The 19038-nt window shown below is 34.0% G+C and overlaps 2 protein-coding genes and 1 long non-coding RNA gene across 3 annotated transcripts in view; 1 reads left to right on the forward strand and 2 right to left on the reverse strand.

The window, feature by feature from the left end:
- LOC138348560 (uncharacterized) overlaps positions 1–19038 on the reverse strand; it is an 87701-nt gene that overhangs the window by 34396 nt on the left and 34267 nt on the right. The window lies entirely within an intron of this gene.
- LOC138348559 (uncharacterized) overlaps positions 1–19038 on the forward strand; it is a 135726-nt gene that overhangs the window by 1572 nt on the left and 115116 nt on the right. The gene's annotated exons all lie outside the window — the stretch shown is intronic.
- Positions 10875–15843, reverse strand: LOC138348557 (uncharacterized). Its single transcript, XR_011221246.1, has 3 exons — positions 15693–15843; positions 15383–15489; positions 10875–11238 (listed from the first exon to the last, which is right to left on the reverse strand). It is a non-coding gene; the product is annotated as an uncharacterized lncRNA (long non-coding RNA).

Here is a 19038-nt window from a genome sequence, read left to right on the forward strand (position 1 = left end):
GTCAGGGTCACAGATGGGCAGGGGTTTGAGCCAGTCGAGGCCACACTTGCCTCGGTGTTCTCGCTGTGGTAGGTTTCATCTTGGGGAATGTCATTGGGCTACAGGTGCGTGTTTTTCTTGTGGCCGTCAGGGTCATACTATGAGGGAGTGTAACCTTAGAGGTAGTGCAGGTGGTACTATTACTCCTAACCACCATATTCAAGATAAGTACTTTAAGAACTTCATGGACTATTACTAACCAAGTCCTTTGAAACTAACTAAGGGCTCTCATTTAGCTATTTCTCATAGTAAGACATGGTTCTCCCAATCTCTCGGAACTCATTACTATCTTATTCTCAACACTTGACTTGCTTTCTCATCTTATCATCTCCCCCTTAGGTGTAACGCTAGCATTTGAAAGCTATGGACCTATTCCACATCTCTAACTAGTATACATTCTGTTAATTCTCTTTTTACTCTTGTGAATTAGCAACACTTCGCTGCCCTTATCTAAACGTTAGGGTATCTCACTTGTACCACTCTTACCTATTGCAGCTAATCACCTTAATTCCACACTTACTTTATGTCAACTCTTCTAGATCAAATCTCAAGACTAACAAAATCACCCTCACGTTGCCATTCTTTTTATCATGACACTCATCTCAAATTTGAGTTAAATATTTATTACTAAACAAGAATATCAATACGATTGATCACCTACTATACTATACCTCATTATTTTTTCAGTTCTATAACCTTATAAGCATCACAACTCTCTCAAACAAATGATAAGCCTAGATTAGATCCATCACCTCATCAATACTCTTGCTATTCTGTTAAAAACTTACCCATGGTCATTTCCTACACAATGAAACTTCATCAGGGTTTCCTTTCTAGCTACCCCACACTCTAGCAACTATGATGTGAACTTCACAACTCATCACTTCTTAGTCTACCAGTAAGGGAAAACTCTTCATTCATAACTTACTGGGTGCATGACTAATAATATTATCCATCCCATCACTATCTCCCTTACTTAGATTACTAAACCTTCTGATACTTTCCTCTAACTCTAGGCTCTTTCACTACTACTACTCATGATCTCATAACTCATGCTACCTTTTTGGGTGAAAATCATACCCAAGCTCTAAACATATTTCTTTAAATGTATCTAATCTAAAACAAGGCTTAAGGAAAAGAGTACAACTCTCTTTTAGTTCAAATGCAAGATTCATATGAATGAGGGAATTCCTCTAAACTTTACATTTCACTTACTTTTGGGATTATCTTAAGCCATTCTAGAAGTCTCATGAATTTATCAAGATTCTTGCTAAGAACAAATCATCAAAAGATAATTGACTCTTCTTTTCAACCACACCTAGTATGATGGGTAGTCGAATGAATCTGAGAAACTCACGAGTACGAATAAATCTCTATGACATATATCTATTGCATAATTTAGAGTATGAAAGAAGAGAAACTTTTATTAAATGTTTGTAGTCCCTCATTTACACAATTAGGTCCCTCACAACCATAAATAAGATCCTACTTGACACGACTTCATCAACACTATAGGACACTTGAACTCTTTGCTCTAATACAATGTTTGTCACGACCCGAATCTACACCCAAGACATGGTTGGCACTCAAGAAACATTGCTAGTTCCCAAGAAAACCCTTGTCCTGGCTGTTTATAAAAGTGGAGACTAACTTAATCATAAAACAACTCAAAACTAAAATAAAAGTTCATAAAACATAAAAACAAACTTCAAGTCCAAATAAAACTGTGTATAATAAAATATATACAACTCGACATACAAGGAAACTTTAGTTTGTAAAATGCTTATTAAATAAAATAAAGACTTCTAAAAATCTATTTTCCATCTATGAAGCCTTTAAATGACAATAATGGAGGTCATGAAAAGACTCACAACCTCCTAACAACTAAAAGTAAATGGAATCCTCTAGAAGCAAGCAGACTTACCATAGCTAACTTGAACTCCATGTGACATCAACGAAGCTCCTGTTGATGATCCTGAATACCTAGATCTGCATCATGAGAAGATGTCGACCAAATGTCTCAGTAGGTAGAATGTACTAGCATGTAAGGGGAGTTGTAATGAATTACAAAAGCTTGAACTTGATAAAAATAGAACCATAGTTACCTCTTTCCAAACTTATTCAACTCAAGGTGTACTGAAGGATACTGAAAACTACTCAACTTATTCAACTTAGAAGTACTCAAGGACAAGATACTCAACTCAAAGATTAGACACTAAACTCAAAGAAAGGATACTCAACTTCAAAGATATGATACTCTACTTAATAAAGCACTGATCAACTCAAGATACTCAACTTAAGGTACTCAACTCGAAATACTAAACTCCTGATAATTAACTAAACTTATTTGAATATAACGCAGTTTAAACAAGTGCAATATAAAGAAAAGTTATTTAAAACCATCATGTTAACCCTGTGTACATAATAAGGATACAACATAACTCTTAAATGCATATGCAAGTACAATTATTTGATTTATACAAAAATACTATAACTTTTGTGGGAGTCTCTCTAAACGACAACCATAACATAACAACTATAGAGATGATACAATGATCTACCTCATGCTGCCAGCACATCCTCTATTCCGCCAAAGGTAGAGGACCTGAACTACTAATGGATAAACTAGTCTATGTGAAAAGGGTTCATCCAAAAAGTATGAGCCTTTGTACCCATGATGGCTACATAGTTTATAGGGGTTGTGAGTTGTCTTAACTCTCCCCTATATCTATGTTCAATACTACTCCCAAAATGTACTGTCTCTTATGTTTTAAAAATACACTTATTTTATTATTTGAGATTAGTGCTCAAGACTTAACCCAAAGGCTATATTTGAAATAAGAATTTCCTCTCTTGCCTTATTTAGAAAGAGAATACTCTTTTATGAAAACTAGCCTGAAAGATCTTTGGAAATCTCTGTTTCCTTTCTTATTATTTAAATGTGAAAACATTTTAAATATTTTTGGGAATACTTATTCCCCACTGACTTCTTTGAAGACAAGATTTTCAACTTTACTTTTTCCCAACTCAGTGATCAAGTCTTTAAAACAAGTTTTTTAAAAAATTGTAAAAGGAATTCATAAAATAGGTTCATGCCAAAATTATGGACATGAACGACGCAGTTATATGTTTTCAATAAACATGCACAAAACTTAATACTTGGAAATCAACAACTCCAGACCTTAAGGAGTTAATGATACTACTCATATCAAGAATACTCGACTCAAAGGGTTCATGCGAAATTTTATGCATGAACTAATTAACTCAAGGATAGTCAGTTCCCGGGAGCAACCCACAAACGTATTCGACGTTGTCGTCCTCGGAGAGGACTTAGACTAACCTCTTAGCATTTGTCATAACATATCATAGGTTAAATTGCAAAAATTTATAATTTTCATATATGTCTACCTTGTGAGATTTACATAGATTTTTCACTTACACATCATATATATATATATATATATATATATATATATAAAGGTTTACATAGACTCCTCACATAGGAGAATTACATTCATCCAAGTGACACTAAGATGTACCGCAATCTGCGGGAAGTTATTGGTGGAATGGCATGGAGAGGGATATAGCAGATTTTGTGAGTAAGTGCCCAAATTGCCAGCAAGTCAAGGTCGAACATCAGAAACCAGGGGGTATGACTCAAGAGATCGACATTCCTACTTGGAAGTGGGAAGTGATCCATATGGATTTCATCATAGGGTTACCACATACTCGCAAACAACATGACTCCATTTGGGTCATAGTTGATAAGATGACTAAGTCTTCTCGCTTTTTGGCGGTCAAGACTATAGATTTGATTGAAGACTATGCCAAGCTTTACATTAATGAAATTGTGAGGTTTCATGGGGTTCCTTTATCGATCGTCTCAGATAGAGAACCTCAGTTTACCTCTCATTTCTGGAAGTCATTTCAGAAGGGTCTTGGTACTCAGGTTAACCTTAGCACAACATTTCATCTGCAGACGGATAGACAGGCAGAGCGTACTATTCAAAGGTAGTTGGGATGATTATCTTTCTCTTATCGAGTTCGACCACAAGAATAGCTATCATTCAAGCATTAAGATGGCCCCTTATGATGCTCTGTATGGACGCAGATGTAGATCTCATATTCATTGGTTTGAAGTATGTGAAACTGATTCAATAGGGCCATATTTAGTCCTTTGTGCTATGGAGAAAGTGCAACTCATTAGAGATAGACTTAAGACATCCCAGAGTCGTCAAATTTCTTATGCAGATGTTAGGAGAAGGGAAGTAGAGTTCCAAGTTGATGATTGGGTTTTCCTGAAAGTGTCACCTATGAAAGGGGTGATGAGGTTTGGCAAGAAAGGGAAGCTCAGTCCTAGATATGCGGCCACATCTCATTCTTGAAAAAGTGTTTGGGTGACCTAGCCTCTGTAGTGCCATTAGAGAGTGTGGCTGAGAAAGAGAGTCTTTATTATGATGATGTACCAATTAAGATTCTTGACCGTCAGGTTAAAAGGTTGAGAAACAACGAAGTAGTTTCAGTCAACGTTTTGTGGAGGAGTATAGAGGGAGCGACTTGAGAAGCAGCAGCATCCATGAAAGCCAAATATCCTCCCATCTTTCCTCTCGATTCCACTCCAGCTTGAGGTAATAGTTCCTCTTCAGTTTTTCAGTCATTCATGCGTGAGTTCAGTCTTAGAATCATGTTCCCTCAGTTTGTACTTGCATTTTCAGCGTATTTGCATATTCTTGAAACTCAGTTCAATCAAAATTTTAGTCCTCAGTGTTTACTTGTAGGGATTGCAGCTCTCTCCCATCATTTAAGATAGTTTAGTCTTCATTCGAGGACAAATGTTCTCAAGGGGGAGATAATATAACACCTCATACTCAAAACAGACCAAAAATTCAATTTTCAGAAAAAATATTGCAGGTCCAATCGACAGTTACCATTGATGGACCATAGTCTAATCTACGGACCATACTGTAGGTCCGTAGATTGTCACTGTAGCCCTCCCAAAATTCAGCTCAGCAAAATCGACGAAGTCTCACCCACGGACGGACCGATGGTCCATAGATTAGACAACGGTCCATCGATGGTGTTTGTGTATTGAGACTCTTACTACCCAGCCTTTGACACGAACGAGGGATGACCAGCACGGACCGTCGTTCGATCTACGGTCCGTAGGTATGAACTTAAGTGAGAGTTAGCAGTCAGTTAGGGAGAAAATATTGTTAGGTCAACTTCAAATGGTCATAACTCTTAGCACAAAAGTAATTATATGTGCTATGACCTATCAAAAGATAGATAATTGAATTATCTTTTCATAAACACCAAGTTTTCTAAAATCCAACCTCTGAATAAGAAGTTATGTCCGTTTTAGTAAGGGCCTGTCGAACAGACCCAAGCGAACGACTATTGCCCATCATTCAAGGTCATCGTTTGGTCCGACTGCAATTAACTCGGGGATCTATTGGTCTTTTTTTACTTTGTTTAACCAATAAGATAAGTCATTTTTACCCGAAATCATCATATATTAGTTAGTTTAACCCTAGAAACATAACAAGAACTTACCTAAGTCAAAATCATAAATCAAAACTTAGAAAATTAGAAGCAAGAAAGAAGAAAAAGGTCCTAGTTCAAGAACGCAACAAAGTTTCAGCAGTTCCATTCCCAAATCTAAATATTTCTCCGTGGATTTCATCACCAGGTATGTAGGATTTCACTAGTGGGTTATTTTCACCCATTAGGTCCCTAATTTTTAGTCAGTTCTTGATTCTCTCATCATGAATACCTAGGGTTTGTAGAATTACAACAGATCATCAAAACTTAGATAGATATATGTTCCAAATCAGATTGTAAATTTATTATTCAATTTATCGCATGAAGTTCAGAACCCTAACTATGTATTTCTTTAGTTCTTGAATTAACATGCTAGGTTAGATATTTCAGTTACTTCAGATATACATGCCTCGGTTATTAAATGCATAATTATCAGATTAATTATTGCACTCTCAGTTTGCATGTTTAGTTTTGAGCTATCCAGTATTTACAGAAATTCAATCATAATGTCTTAATCACTTAATTCATTGGGATTAGCATAATACCGAGTTGGACTAGGGTTCATCATACCTATATAGTCCAAGAACTACTAGCCAAGTAGGTTTTAAGTCCCCTCTATGAACATCAGTATAGTGATCACGCCAGCATGTCTTTATACCTCTAGCAGGGTATATTGGTTCCTCTCGATGGGGCATATTCATCGGACTCCACATTAAGCTCATGTGGTTTTATTATCAGTAACTAGTAGCTCCGATAGTTCAGTCAAACTCTATTGCATTTACCATTTGTCAATATATTCAGTATTCAGTTTCAAAATGTTATAAATTGGTCATTGCATTAAGTTATCTCAACATTCAGTATATCATGTACAGAAAATTTTTACTTGTTTTTGCGCTTGTTCATTTATGCTTTAGTTCAGCTTTACTTTATCATGCATGCTCATACCTTTCAAGTATTGACGCATACGTGTGCTACATCTTCTCACGATGTAGGTTCAGGTTCATAGCATCCAGATCAAGCTTAGATCGACTTCCGATCTCCAGTGTAGAAGAATCCGTGGTGAGTTCTCATTTTCCGGGGACAATAGTCATGAGTTTCATTTTAATATTTTAGTCTTTATTTTTAGTTTTTCTAGATTTAGATGGGACGTGTCCTAGTGTCACAACCCAAATCGGGTCGCGACTGGCACCCACACTTACCCTCCTATGTGAGCGAACCAACCAATCTAAACCTTAACATTTCGAATATAATATCAACAGAAAGTAATGCGGAAGACTTAAACTCATTAATAAAAACCAATTCAATAACTTCTAAAAACTCAACAACTATTATTATCCCCAAAATCTGGAAGTCATCATCACAAGAACATCTACTTCAAATTACTAAATCTAAGAGTATCTAAGAAGCTAAAATACATAAACAGCTAGTCCATGCCGGAACTCAAGGCATCAAGACATGAAGAGGAGGATCCAATCCAAGCTACAAGCATTAGCTCACCCTGATATCCGGAGTAATGAAGACTGGCTAGAGTTGCGGTTGAGTTGAGGACGACGGTACATTTGCTGCACTCCACAATTTACAAAGAAAACAAATACAAGTAGGGGTCAGTACAAACACAAGTACTGAGTAGGTATCATCGGCCAACTCAAAATAGAAAACAGTATATATCAGATAACATCATAAAATCAACTAATATCCTTAGCATGCAGCATTTACAATTACCATAACCCTTGGTTACAACACCAAGCACATCAATGAGGACTCACGCCTCCTTATCATACTCATTTGGGAATTAGGTTCATTAGATTGAGTATATTAGCATCTTTCAAGATTCATTATCTTTATTCCTCTCGTGTCGGTACGTGACACTCCGCTCCTCATATACTATCCTGGTGTCGGAACGTGACACTCCGATCCTCATTCTATCCTGGTGTCGGAACGTGACACCTGATCCATATTCTATCCTGGTACCGGAACGTGGCACCCGATCCATATACTATCCTGGTGTCGGAACGTGACACTCCGATCCTCATATACTATCCTGGTACCGGAACGTGGCACCTGATCCATATACTATCCTGGTGTCAGAACGTGACACTCCGATCCTCATGTACTATCCTGGTACCGGAACGTGGCACCCGATCCCCTAATCTCACTACTTTCGTTCATCAAGCCTTCTTTTACACTAAGGCATCATCATTAACAAAGTAGATTAGGGTTTCTCAAGATTTAGGATTCAATAGCTTCATCATGCTTATTTTATCACAATTACATAATCACATTCATGCAAGCATACAATTAAGCATATATAAGGGTTTACAATACTACCCATACATATCATTCGCTATTAAGAGTTCACTACGTATAGTATAAAAACCATAACCTACCTCCACCGAAGATTCGTGAGCAAGCAAGCAATTTCCCCAAAGCTTTGCTATCCTCTTTGTTTCTCTCTCTCTTGATCATACGTTTCTCCCTCTCTCTGTTCTTTTCTCTTTTTCTTATTCAAACTCTCTTTCTTTTACCTTAATTAGCATATAATTAAGTATAAAAGATGGTGAATTAACCCATTAATTAATCCAAGGTTATCTCTTTTAACCCTCAAGTAGTTAAATTATTAACATTAACCCACTAAATTTATAATTATAGCAGGAATAGTCCAAAATGCCCCTTAAAACATTTAAAGAAATCCGACCCCGCCTGGGGTGACGCAGCCTGTGACGGGCCGTCGTGCCTGCGACGGTCCGTCCTGCTGCTCCGTCACAGAGTTCAGAAACTCAATTCTCTGAAGAGTCTGTGACGGTCCGTCACGCCTATGACGGTCTGTCACGCCTGTGACGGTCCGTCCTGCCATTCCGTTACGAAGTTTAGAGAGTCGATTTCAGTACCCATTTTTCAGAATTTCTAAGTGTTTTGAAACGAGACACCCTCGACGGTCCGTCGTGCCCATGACGGTCCGTCGTGGGTTCCGTCGTCCCAGCCAGTTTTTCCAGAAATAAAATCTGCTGCTCAAAACGACCCACAGGTCGTTACACCTAGCATTTCTAGTCAGTTTATAGGCTATTTTTAGGCATACTTAGTTTCAGCTTAGCTTTGAGTTAATATTTTCTTGTATTAAACTCATCTATTTTCAAATATTTCAGCTATAGTGTATGAGTATTCCCTATCTTTTCATTTTAAGTATGATTTATCTTCCGCATCAATTTTTATTCTTTAGTATGCTCATGATCGTACCAGCAGGGTCTTGGGGTAGCTCGGGGTGTGACAATTTTATTTCATTTCTAGACTTAATACCTTTAACTTAACTTAAACTAATGTACAATTTCTGTTTAAACTTTAGATTCAAATGTCACATAATGATCTCAAATTTAAATACTTCCATTGATTTCAATTTAATCATGTCTCATTAAAGCCTACCGGACAGTTCACTTTAAACCTATTCTATTTTCACTAGTTGCATAGAAACCGAGTCCATAACTATACCACAAGGAAATTCATAAGTGTTGAATAAATAGAACTAGTACACGTAGAATACAAGGTGTTACACTCATGACTTTATGAATATATGTGGTTGTGTTGATATATTATATCTATGAAAGACATCTTAGGTGACTTCAAGGTGATACATTGTACTAAGTACACTTGAGGGTTTCTTAAGAAAAGATGTTGAGGTAGAAAGAAGAAGTAATGTGCTATATTTAATGAATGTGCCTCAAAATGTAATAAGTTGCTTTATGTGTTGTTATGAATAGCATCCGTGTCTACTTTATGTATGTGAACTATGTTGTGGTTATTGCCCAATGTTCATGAAGTTTACTAAACAGACATGATGCATGAATTCTATCTAAATGTGCTCTTTAAATGCATTTTTTTGCATGGTTTCCATACTTAGTGCATGCTTGAACTAATACCATTCTTCTTCATCTTCTTACACAAAGTGTAGGTGTTGATGGCTAGAGGATTTCTCCAAAGCGAAGGGCTTGGATAAATCTCCCATGTTCAAGAAAAGGAATCTTATGATTCAAGGATTTCCTACTTATTCAAATGTGTAATAGTTTAGATATTATTTTATGTTGTTAAGGGTCGTGTCTCTATTCTACCCTATTGAGTTGTGTCTTAAGATGGAAACGAGAGGTCAAGTATGTCTAAGGGCTTGTATAAGACCTTGAGAGGTCAAGTATGTCGTGTTACTTCTGGGGGGTGCTCCCCGGTCATGACACATTATTTCTCATAAGAGTTGCATTAGTGCATAAATTGTGTTTCTGACACTGTCTATACTTTTAAATGATTGATCATATAACACTGAATACTTAAAACCTAATTGCAATATAGCTTAGTAACTTATTATGTAGAGGAATTTTAACAAATATAACACTCCCTTTGTTTTAATGTTTGTCCTACTTTCCTTTTTTATCTGTTTCAAAAATAATATGTGTTCTCTTTTTTGGAAACTCTTAAATTTCATCTTTCCTCATGACATGTTTAATACCAAAAGATTTAAGAACATTTGGTACATTCTACATATATTTAGTTTAAGTTCAAAATATTCAGAAGTCCTTATTTACTTTCTTAAAATCCATTCCAAGTCAAGACAAAACAAATTGATATCGAGGGAGTAATGAACTTGAAAATTTGCACAAATAAGAAGTTACAGCAACAAAGATACCTGCCAACAGGATTAGGTTCGGCTGTCCTTAGATGGAAATTACATTGGTTTATTATTTCGAGCATGTTAATTTTGAGTACATACATATAGTAATTCGCCCAAACAAGCCATGGAAAACTGTTTCACTTTCTCTTGCCAGTCTCTCAGATTAGTCAACCTAATATTCCAGAATTTGTAAGCTCATCCCCAAAAAAGTAGAATGATGAGTCAACAAGCCAATAAGTGAAGACAGTTAAGCATGCAACAGGGAAACCTTGGAGTCACGAAGCATTTTGAGAAGATGTTGGCTGGATCAGCATTGATGCTCCAAAGCTCAAGGTATTTGATCATATTTTGCGTCTCCCCTAAGAGGGTATTCCCCCGCTAAGAATACTGATGATTCTTCTATTCTAACTTCTCTTTTGACATTTTGAGAAAATCAGACAGTTGAGGTGCATCAAATAAAACTAAAGGAATTGCATCTGAACCTTTATCTGATTTTCTGCTAGACATCACAGATATGAGTGAGCGATCATATTGATGACGAATAATATCTGAAAAGTTCGTAGATGTTTTTGAGATATAAAAGAAATCATATTTATAAGAACTAGAAGAGGAAAATGAAGAATGATTGAACGTCAACGTCATATAATTGATCAAAAGCACTTCCAAACAGTGTCCTTTAATGAACTTCCATTCATAAGATAACAATAAATAAAATATTGAAATGTATACGAATAAGAGGAAACAACTTTCTCCTCTGACAAAAAGTTTACTAGCCATGAGATCACTATAGCCAGATATTAACTTAGTAGCTGAATGCACCAAAATATATACAAAACCATGGACAAGTAATCTAGCATTTGATGCATTTTATTGGAGAGTATTCCAGTTAGCGGAACAAAAATTATTTGCAAAATACCTTCCTTGAGCTCCAAGGAAGAGAAACAGTACTAGGACATAATGTTGACACCAGCATAAAAGCCCAATTGCATGAGCCATCTTGAATATTTCTGTGATAAATTAGAAAAGACAACAGTTTCAGACAAAAAAATCATAATATTTTGAAGATTAATATAGTATAATATCTATAAGCAACAAAAGCTAAAAATTATAAGTGCATATTCTACATATGCCACTGTCAGTCACCCACACGAATATGACGAATTGGTTTATGAGGGTTGGTTGGACTTTCTAGCCAAACAATATTGTTTCGTGTTTAATCACATAAGTAACTTCATCTGAGTTATAGTGGTATCCACTCGCCCGTACAAATTAGATGACAATCACGAATCTAGTAACCTATAATTGAAAACAAAGTTACATCAACAATAAAGATTCTAAACACGTCTCATCCGCGTTCACGACAGAATGTCGTGTTACGTGTAATTTTGGGTACATGTTGGATTACCTACAAGTGGGTTGTAGTAGGTGTCATCATAACTCGGGAAGTCAGGTCGTGACACAAATATACTTTAGTTAAGTTGGATATTGTAACGCTTTGAAAGTCCAAGATCTATTCTAGAGAGTAACATGAGTTTCTAAGGGTTGTAAAACTGTTTTAAGGTCAAATATAATGCACATAAGTCATTTAGGAAGTTTTAGAATCAAAGCATCAAGAAACGTCCATGACGTCTGGATACTAGTTCAAGAGGTGCTTGTGTTCCTTAGCCTAATTGACTAGGTTTTAGGAGTTGAAATTTGATGGAATTTGGTGATAAGGTGTACAATACGTATTAAAGTTGGCTTAGGGTTGAAACATCCAGGTACGACTCCCCAAGTCCAACCAAAGGGTCCTTGAGGAGGACCCTTGCATTGTGGCTAAAAACTATCTTGAGACAATAGCCATCGACGATTGTAGGATACGAGGCATGGCCTGATTTATGAGGCATCGATGGCCACTTTGGATGGTAACTTATTCATTTTCATGAAGGGTTCATTTGTCAAATCTCTGACCAAAATGACGGACCTGCAGGACGGTTGGTCCCAAGGTCCGTCGACTGACCTACGGCTCGTAGGTCGGGGGCTCGTAGGTTAGGGTCACTGGTTGCTGTCAAGTTTTAATTTAGTCCATTAAATTAATTGTAGTTGGTTAGTTAATTATTTAGGGGTTAAGGGAGGTCTAATTCAGTTATGTAATGGCTTATATAAAGACCTTAACTTAATTAAACTAACCCAACTCTCATATTCTCAAAACCCAATTGCTCTTCTTTCTCTCTCCCAAAGAAACTACATATAAGACAAAGTAGGGAAGAAATAATACTTATTTTCTCCATAATTCTTCATGAATTAAAGAGTCATGGGATCCTTTCACCTTTGGGATTGTTTTCCCCAAAGGGTTCTTCCAAAATTGGTTTACAAAAAGATGGTTTCATATGTGTTTCTTCCTAATACGAATTTGATATTCTAAATTGCTGTTTTATGATTTATTTAGTTTATTATGAATATATTATGATGTATTATGATTCAATTATTCTATTTCTTGATGAATTAACCTAGTTTGTGAAGTAGATCATGAATTTGACCCAAATCCCTAACCCTAGGTTATGAACTAGTGATGAATTGATGTGCAGTGATTCAATTGACTTCATTATTGTATTAATTACTATTGTGTGATTATATTACACCCATTGTTGGGTATAATTGAATGGTTGATAGTAAAACCTTGGATGATGGCTTGTGAAGGAGATGGGGGTAAGGCTTTATGATCTCAAAACTTTACTTCAATTATGATTACTTGTGGTTAATGATGATCATGTATTGAAGTATACCTTATGATGAAATTCATTAGGGATGGTAGGATGTCGAATTGAAATGATTACTTGGGGTTAATGATAATCATGTAATGAAGTATACCTTATGATGAGATTAATTAGGATTGGTATGATGTTGAATTGAATGTCTTGACATATGGCTTGTGAGTTATTGGCCTATGTGCCTTATTATGATATGGTGATGTAAATGTGCTTACCTCATATGTGTGAATTGTATTGAACAATACTCATGCAGTTCTCTTTGATCTATGAATATGACTATAATAAGGGTAGACCCCTATGACCTAAAACTAAGTTTTGATTTGTTAATGAAATACATTTTAAAAGAGACTCTAGCTTAGAACCGAGTGAAATATAGTGAGAAAAGTGTCCCTTCCCATATATGGAAGGTAGGTTCACTAATGTACTCTTGAGATTGGAGACTATAATGCATGTAGCATTGACTCAACTCCATTTAGTTAGAAATCTCAAAGGACTTTGTCAAGCTTGTAATGTAGGCTTAGGGAAGGTAAGGGTATTATTTAGTATTAGTGATTACACCCTCCTTGATCCACTACACAACAACTCCTCATTTCCAACTTTCGCTACTTTTTAAACCATGCACATTTCACACTATTCTTCATTTTTCTTTTCTTATTTTCACTCTAGACATGCAACCATTTTCAACTTTTGGAGGATTCAAGTCTCATTTATTCATTTTCTTTCTTTTTTTCGAAGCTTATTCTTTCTTTTTTTCGAAGCTTATTCTTTCTCTAAGATTTTCCATCCATCCTGCAATTTGTCTTTTTTTTTTTTTTTACATCAAGACCTCATGTGGAAAGCATCCCTTTAAAGAATTTACCTTAACAACCCCAACATAGACTGTTAGCCTCAACTTTCACAAACTCAAGTTCAAGGAGGGAATTTTCTTTCTTTCATCCCTTCAATGAATTTCCCATAACAACCCCAACTTAGTCTTTTAGCCTCAACTTTCACAATCACATGTTCAAAGAGGGAAGGGTTCAAAAGAGAGGATAAGGCTTGTAATGTGGTTGCCAATAAAAAGGATTAGTCTCAGAGGGGACAACTAAGGATATATTTAGCGTAGAGGTGGAATTTTTAAGACAAGTGGACTTCAAGAACATCAAAGAAACCCTAAGATCATTTCTCCAACCAAACTTAATCAAGACCAACATTTCTGGACCAACCGGGCAAGTTCTAGATGACAAAAGCGAACACAAGGTTTTTTTTAACAACTCAACAAACATGGCCGAAGATGGTTCAAAATCTTATATCCTTTTCAAAATACAAGTAACATTGAACATTTTTACCGCTAATGAATCAAAAGTCACAAAAAGAGATGTAAGAGTTGTCACAAAATCATTCATAACATGCTCAACCTTTTAAAACAGAGAGGTATGCTCAACATTATTCACATGTATGACTATGTTCTTAGTGCCAACTAAGTCAAAACCTTCCCAAAAAGATGACTATTTTGCCCTTAAGAAAGTTTTTAGCCAATCCATCATCACGCAACCTCATGCATCTATTTGGGAACGGCTACTCAAACTTCTCCCAATCAATGCAAATCAAACACTCTCACAAGCAATAAATGATTTACCCTTAAGAAAGTCATCAATCTCTATCCATCATGGATTGTCGTCGATCCAAATCTTGTTATAAAATAAAAATAAATAAGCTACAAACTACAAATTAAAAAACTAAAAAAGATCAATCCAACACAATATAAAGTCCTACAAGGGCACACCAGTCCATACCAAAGAAATAAAAGTACGCCCGACAAGGATACAATCATCGTATGCTGAAATAATAAATAAAATAACTACAAAAGAGCATCCCCAACTGAAAATGAGACTGTGTCTTCACATTGGGTAGGGCACATTTTGCCTATTTGAACCTACTCTCATCAAAAGTACTCTTCCTCCTAAATTTTTTCCTATAGGAAAATAGTCTAATCTCTCAGCCTCCAAGGTAAGGATAAGTTCAGTGTACATACACTCAACCTTCCCAAACCCCACTTTATGAGATTTTGTTGTGTACGTTGTTGTTGTTGCTGTTGTAGCTGAAATCAAATTTGAAACTTCAACAATCCAATTCAACTTCCCAAGAAAAATTAGATACAAATTAGATCTAAATCTCAAATTACAATTAATTTCAAATATAAAAACAAAGAAACTTTTTTCATGGGGTTTCTTACTTCAAGAACTTGTTTTTCTGGGATTTATCCACACTTTTAATCACAAAATACTCGATTGTATTCTTCTTTATTCCTTTATATACAGTTTGCAAAAAGATAAAAACTGAAAAAGCTAAAAAAAAAAAAACTTAAACGACACAATCAACCTAAAAGCGCAAACAAAAGAAGAATAGAGAAAGAAAGAACCATTATCCAGTGTCTTCCACGGCCAAAAACTTCATATATGTGATATTGGTTCATATTTTTTTACTTGCTCTCACAAAATCACTTAACTAGGGGTTTCCTCTTTTAGTCTGTAAAAGAATCGAAAAAAACACCAACACAGTTAACCTAAAAACGCAAACAAAAGAAGAACAGAGAAAGGAAAAAACCAATATAGGGTGTTTCCATGACGAAAAGCTTCATATATATGATACTAATTCATATTTTTCACTTGCTCACACAAAATCACTATGCTGAGTTTTTCTCTTTTTCTGAATCTAAAATTGAAACTAACCAAAGAGATTATTGAAGAATTTCAATAAGACTGATCAAAATTCTTCATTGGAATCAAGAATTTTATTGAAAATGACGACATTTGTCATTAAGAGTGTATGTGCGGTCGGATATATTCTGAAATGGCGAAGATTGAAAATGGCGACATTTGTGAAAATGGCAACGGTTGGATAGATTCTAAAATAAAAATTACTTTTCTTTTAAGGAAAAGGAAATTTAAAAAATTAAAATAGGGGCGCAAAAATAGTATATTTTGTTTGTTTTATAATTGTCCAGATTCATTGATGGATATACCGTATTGTCATAAGGTTTATATTTGAATCCATAAATGTTGTTTTAGTTGATTAAGTTATATCTAATTTGACAATATTTTTATTTTTTGCTTTTTTACAAGATAAATATGTTTTATATTTGTAAAATAAAGTTATTTTAGTTTTTGCAAAATAAGCATGTTTGATCAATTTAAAATATATTTTTAATCAAATAGAATTCTGTAACTATTTTATTTGGGAGGAGGAGAAAGTAGGGATGACAATTGGACGGTGTGGGCGGTGCGGGACGGGGGTGGGAGCGGATTGAGAAAGTATGTTCAGAAGAGGGTAAGGCCAAAAGAAAAAGTATATGATTATAAAGTGGGTTTAGAGTATGATAACTCTTTAATGACGCATACATTATAGGTTAGATTTGCAATAATATATTCATACTTGACATTTATCGGGACCGCAAAATAACAAATTAAGGCTTTGTTATTCCTTTAACCACAAATTTTTAAATATTTTTGACAAATATTTTCGGCTGAAGTTTCATCATGCGTTTGAGCATATATTTTTTAAGAGAAATCTTTTACTTTTTAAAAGTATGAAATGTTCCTATAAGTTCTAGAAATAATTTAAAATACCCATGAATTTTGTTATCCTTTTATAATGAAAATATTCAATGAAAAGTCATGACAACGAATATTTAATAAGAATTTGAGAAAAAACACAAAAGGAAAATACCATTGATTTTATTTTAAAAAAATCTATTATTACTACTTGTAATTGGAAATAATTTTGGTAGATCAAGTTCGGATAAAATTATATAAAATATGTGGAATAATTTTTTTTACAGAATACTAGTTATGAAATTTAGCCTAATACTATAAATGGTGGGTGCTTTTCTAAAATATTAAAACCTGGGATAATTTTTATGTTTTTATAAAGATGTTTTCCAATTTTCTCATGTTTGTTGGCTTAAATATTTTGTAGAAAATGTTTTTCTAAATAAACTCATTTTTCTCAAATTTGAGGAAAACGACTTCCCATAAAAATTAAAGAAAACACTTTCCAAAACTCTACTTCATCTTTCAATATTTATTTCTTACCCTACCGCGTCTCCTGTACCCCGTACCCTACACCCTATCAAAAAAAAAACTGTTTAAAATTTTCTTATTTTTTGAAATTCATATATTTTTTTTAGCCTTACCCCCAAACCATCCCCTCCCCCCCCCCCCCCCCCCCCTCCTCAAATAAACAAAATGAAATTTTATGATTTTTTTCCTCACTCAACCTCTACCACCCCGCCCTCTCCTCCAAAAAAATTATTTTGGTTAAATATTTAAAATTTAAAAAGTGTATATATTTTTTACGCTCACCCTTACCCTAAGTTTTACTTGACCCTCCCCATATAAAAGAATTTAAAAAATTTATATTTCAAATAGTTTTTACCCATACCGTCAAACAAAAAAAGTTATAAATTATTTTTGAAAAATATTTGAAATTTTTTGAAAAAAATTACCTCACTCAAACCCCTACCACCCCTTCTCCCTCCCCCGCAAAAAAAATCCATTGATTAAATATTTTATATTTTTTAAAATCATTTTTTAACCTCTGCCACCATCTTTTAAAAAATTAACAAAAATATTTTTTTGAAAACATATTTCATATATATTTTTTTAAATATCATATTTGACGTTACCCCTACCGAAGACACCCTCTATCACTTTTTAATGTCATTTCTTATGTCACCCCCACCTAGGCCACCACCGTAATTTTTTTTTTAAAAAAAAATTATTGAATTTTTGTGGCGCTGACATGTGTCACTTTTTACTTCTCCAATTATATACAGATATATTATTCATTTTGATATTTATTTTTATTAATTTATATTGATGACATCAAAATTTAAATAAATATATTTTCCTAGTACTCTCTATCTCTATTTATTTGTACATTTTGTATTTAACACACCTCTTAAGAAAATAATAATTAACGTACCAAATTTATTTTTTTATCGTTATTAATTGATAGAATTCTAAAATCAATTTATTCATTTAAAAAGTTATATCTTTTTCAAAAATATTAATTCTTTATATAAATTGAAGGTAACATAAGTCAAAATATTATCTTTTCTTATCTGTAAAAAATGACAAATAAAACAAACTACAAAAAAAATTAAAATTAAACAAGTAAAAAGAGAGAAGGATTATAAGACATGTGAAGAAGTATTATTGAAAGAGTTACACTAATGAATCTTTAAATTTATTTAGGATTTCAAAGAGTATTAATTGTTAGGATAAAATAAAAGTAATTAATTAACTTTATCTTTATTTAGCATGATAAAAAAAATGAAACATATATTTCTAATAATTTGACCTACTAATATGGAACCTAGAGATTATTAGTTTGGTACACTTCTTAATAAATAATATATAAAATAATAAAATTTATCATGAACATAATAAATTTAATATTTTATAAATATATTAGAAAATAATTATAGATATTAATGATGAGATATTAAATAAGTGATAAATTATTTCTAAATTATTTAAATTGGACAAATAAAATGAACGAAAGAAATTATAATAATTGAAAAAATGTGAGAAATTACAAGATATGTCAATTCTAGTTTGAACACTACATTTCGTTTATGATTCATGGGGCTACACAAACTCTAAACCTTAATAATTCTTTACCATAAGTATTATAATCCCTTAAAGAGACATCTAGAATATTCTGCATATGCAAATACTCCTTCAGTCTTTACTTGTTAATTATTTTTTAATTTCATGCCCCTTTTTACTTGTCATTTTTAACAAATCAAGGAATGAGAACAAAAATCATTCGTATTATATATTCAGTTTGTTAACATTGAGTTAATATTTTGAAAATATAATGAATAAATATGTTTCAGACTTTACCAATTAATAGAGGTAAAATGGTAAACTCACTACACTAATCATTGTTTTCTTAACATATGTGCCAAGTCAAAATTTGATAACTAAAAGGGATGAGTAAATCTCAAGGAGGTTCAAATCATCTTAGTTTGAGAAATACATGGCTCTAAAGTCACGTAGAAATCTTAAG

Source organism: Solanum lycopersicum, chromosome 5, assembly GCF_036512215.1.
Source record: "Solanum lycopersicum chromosome 5, SLM_r2.1".
NCBI classification, from domain to species: Eukaryota; Viridiplantae; Streptophyta; class Magnoliopsida; order Solanales; family Solanaceae; genus Solanum; species Solanum lycopersicum.